Raw genomic sequence first — 3,655 nt, 5'->3', positions numbered from 1 at the left:
TAATCATATAGCTTTCCTGAAGTATAAGTATTGACAATATAAAAATAAGGATAACTCCAAAGTGGCAGTAGCATTACCTTTAATTCGATAATTATATACCACCTTTAAGACCTACACATGTTTCAATTGCAAAAGAATTGTTGGTCTTAAAAAGCGGTATATAATTATCGAATTAAAGGTAACGCTATTACTACTTCGGAGTAATCGTTATTTTTATATTGTTAACCGCTAAATCCGCTTGTTTTTTTTTTTTTTTATATTCTCTCTCTGATTATTTCCTCGTATTCCTTTCTGTTGAAGAGCGTAGGCTCGAAACGTAAAAGACTTTCTCACCTTCCAGAGCGTAAAACTAATACATCTGCTTGTTGCATATGCACCTGCCTTCGTCTTTTGTTTTTCTGTAAATTACAACTATATATATATGATGGTTGCTCCCCTCGGTTTCAACTAAGAAGCTGCACCTATTTGCGATGGATGCGTGAATGTAACTTCAATTTAAGGATGGGTTTTTGCTTTGAAGTCGCAATGGGGACATTGATGATTTTGATTTTGCTTGGGATCGGGTAAGGGTGTCTGTTGATTGTAGCTTATAGTTCTTCTATTGTTCTTTTTCTTCAACTCAAATTGTTTGGATGCATCGTGACACATTTTACGCCATGCAGATCGATCTAGGCAATAACTTTCCCAAGATGTCAGGTTAAGCTGTAGAGATTTTAGAGATTGCTTCATCTTATTCTTATACTTAAGGAGAAGTCTTCCTTTGTTGCGATATCCCTCCATTTGTTGGCCATATAGAAACATTTTAGGAATCATTATATTTGGGGATGATCATATTTCTTATTTCTTTATTGCCCACAAGGGGGCTAAACATAGAGGGACAAACAAGGAAAGACAAAGGGATTAAGTCGATTACATGACCCCAGTGCGTAAATGGTACTTAATTTATCGACCCCGAAAGGATAAAAGGTAAAGTCGACCGCGGCAGAATTTGAACTCAGAAAGTAACGGCAGACGAAATACTGCTAAGCATTTCGCCCGGCGTGCTAACGTTTCTGCCAGCTCGCCGCCTTATGATCATATTTCTGCCTGTTAAACGCATGCTCTATACACTTGGTCTTCACTTCAGCTTTATTATTGTTATTATTTTTGTGTCCTTTGTCTAATCTCTTTCGCCACACATCCTGTGACCTCTTCAACGACTCTTTATCCCACGTATCTCCTCTTGTAATGGACTAAATAGAACAAGAGGAAACGCATGGGATAAAGAGTGTTCAATTGACAAAATATGACCATCCCCAAATATAACAATATCTGTTTCAACATACGATTTCGCATCAAGAATCTTGCAAAACAAATACATAAACGTATAGGTGCACACGCACACACACACACACACACACACACACACACACACACACACACACACACACACACACACACAAATAGATAGATAGATAGATAGATAGATAGATAGATAGATAGATAGATAGATAGATAGATAGATAGATAGATTGTTTTGAATAAATTAACTCCACGACTTGAAGGGAACTAAAAGTTTCATTCGATCCTCATGTATCAAAAGAAAGTTCACATATTCGCAATTCGAGCATAGAATATCATAAATGTCGAAATTCTCTTTGAAATTAATCCCAAAGATTGAAACATTTTGGAATACGTGTTCCACCTACAATTCCAGTTTCTTTTCTTTCAGAGTTGGAAAATGTATCATGCAGTATTTTTATTTATTTATTTATTATGTTTTTCGTTGCGTTATGAACAATCAATCCAGAATTGATTCAAAGCTCCTGGTATTGGCAATACGGAAAAAGCTATAATTTCAAACATAGATAATTCCAATGAACGGTGATAGCATATCGATCAGGTATGACAATTCACATAATCCTTTTTGATCTCCTAATTCCAAAATGGGAATGACTTTATTATCCATGAAAAGCTTTACTTCATTTTTTAACTCATATGTGTGCTTTTTTTATTTTTTTTATCTAAATCTTCACAATGGGGCAATCAACCTCCCTATTCTGTTTCGTGGTAATTCAAAAAATATCTATAAATTCTCTGCTGTTCAATCTCATATTTTTAATGAAGTTTATACATTTTATTACAAGTTAGATCACTAGAAAATATGCACAAGTAATGGTACTCCGTCGGTTACGACGATGAAGGTTCCAGCTGATCTGATCAACGGAACAGCTAGCTCGTGAAATTAATGTGCAAGTGGCTGAGCACTCCACAAACACCCGCACCCTTAACGTAGTTCTCAGAGAGATTCAGCGTGACACAGTGTGAAAAGGCAGGCCCTTTGAAATACAAGTACTAGTGATTTTTGCTAGCTGAGTGGAGTGGAACAACATGACATAAAGTGTCCGCCAGGTATCGAACACATGACCTTACGATCATGAGACTAATATATAGTGTTCGTTTGTTTATATCCCAATAATCTAGCGGTTCGACCAATAGAATAATTAGTAGATTAAAAAATAAATGTAAGTACAGGAGTCGATTTGTTCGACTAAAGCCATTGAAGACGATGGTCCAGCATGGCCGTAGGCCAATGACTGAAACATTTAAAAGAAGATTAAAAAAGACGAAAGAAGATCATTATCTCTGGTAATTGCTAAGGATCGAATATAAGTAAGTACATGTTCTCATACTGTAAAGTTTGCCTCTAACACACACATCAACAAAGTCAACTGTACTGTATTTACTACATCAGTGATTCTAAAGCTGCTTGTTTCAGGTATAATTGGATATCGTCAGCCATGTCATTTCACTGCCAGAAAATGCCCTCCATGTTAAACTGACATTCTGGAATTAAAACCTGTGAGGTAGCAACTATAGACGCATTAACAAATTCTCTTTTGATGTGTGGCTTCACTTTTATTTTGCAATTAGCTCACACATTTCGTAACTTGCCTGCATTACGGAACTATTTTTATATGTCGTTTGAAAATAGATTGCTGTTCACATAAAGATTCTTTTGAAAATGCTAGTTTTTTTTCTTTTTAAACGCAATTCCTTTAAGTTTACCTAAACGCAGTTTCTTTGTGTTTTTCATACTCCTTATGTTTTGTCAAATAGTAGAATTCGATAATGTGTTACAAGCTGCAACCGAATCGAAATAAATAAGACAAACAATTTCCATTTACTTCTTGAAAAAATAATTATCTGTCCGTTTCACTCAGAAGAAAGAAACAATCGCCAGTAAGTATTTTTCCTTTGTCATTACCATACGTTACAAAAGATGATGGTGGTGGTGGATTACCGTTCTCTGCAGTTAATAATATTGATCTCAAATTTTAGTACAAGGCCAGCAATTTCAGGAGAGGGGTGAGTCAATTACATCAACCCCAGTGTTCAACTGGTACTTATTTTATCGACCTCCAAAAGATGAAAGGCAAAGTTGACCTTGGCGGAATTTGAACTCAGAACGTAAAGAAGAAAAAAAAGTGAAGAAATTAAGGCGGTAAATTGTCAGAGTTGTTAGATCTTTGGATAAGTACGTCTCGCAGTATTGGTTCCCACTCTCTGAACACTTGTGTTCGAATCTTACCAAACTCAATTTTGCTTTTCATCTTTTCGGGGTTGTTAAAAAGTACCAATCGAAGGTGATGGATTGTTGGAACTGGTAGAACGT

General features: G+C 35.8%; 1 long non-coding RNA gene across 1 annotated transcript in view; it reads right to left on the bottom strand.

Annotated features, from left to right (window-relative positions):
* Window positions 1-3,655, bottom strand: part of LOC106881527 (uncharacterized) — a 7,457-nt gene that overhangs the window by 1,791 nt on the left and 2,011 nt on the right. The gene's annotated exons all lie outside the window — the stretch shown is intronic.

This window comes from Octopus bimaculoides, chromosome 4 (genome assembly GCF_001194135.2).
Source record: "Octopus bimaculoides isolate UCB-OBI-ISO-001 chromosome 4, ASM119413v2, whole genome shotgun sequence".
NCBI classification, from domain to species: Eukaryota; Metazoa; Mollusca; class Cephalopoda; order Octopoda; family Octopodidae; genus Octopus; species Octopus bimaculoides.
This window is presented reverse-complemented; position numbering and strand designations above follow the sequence as displayed.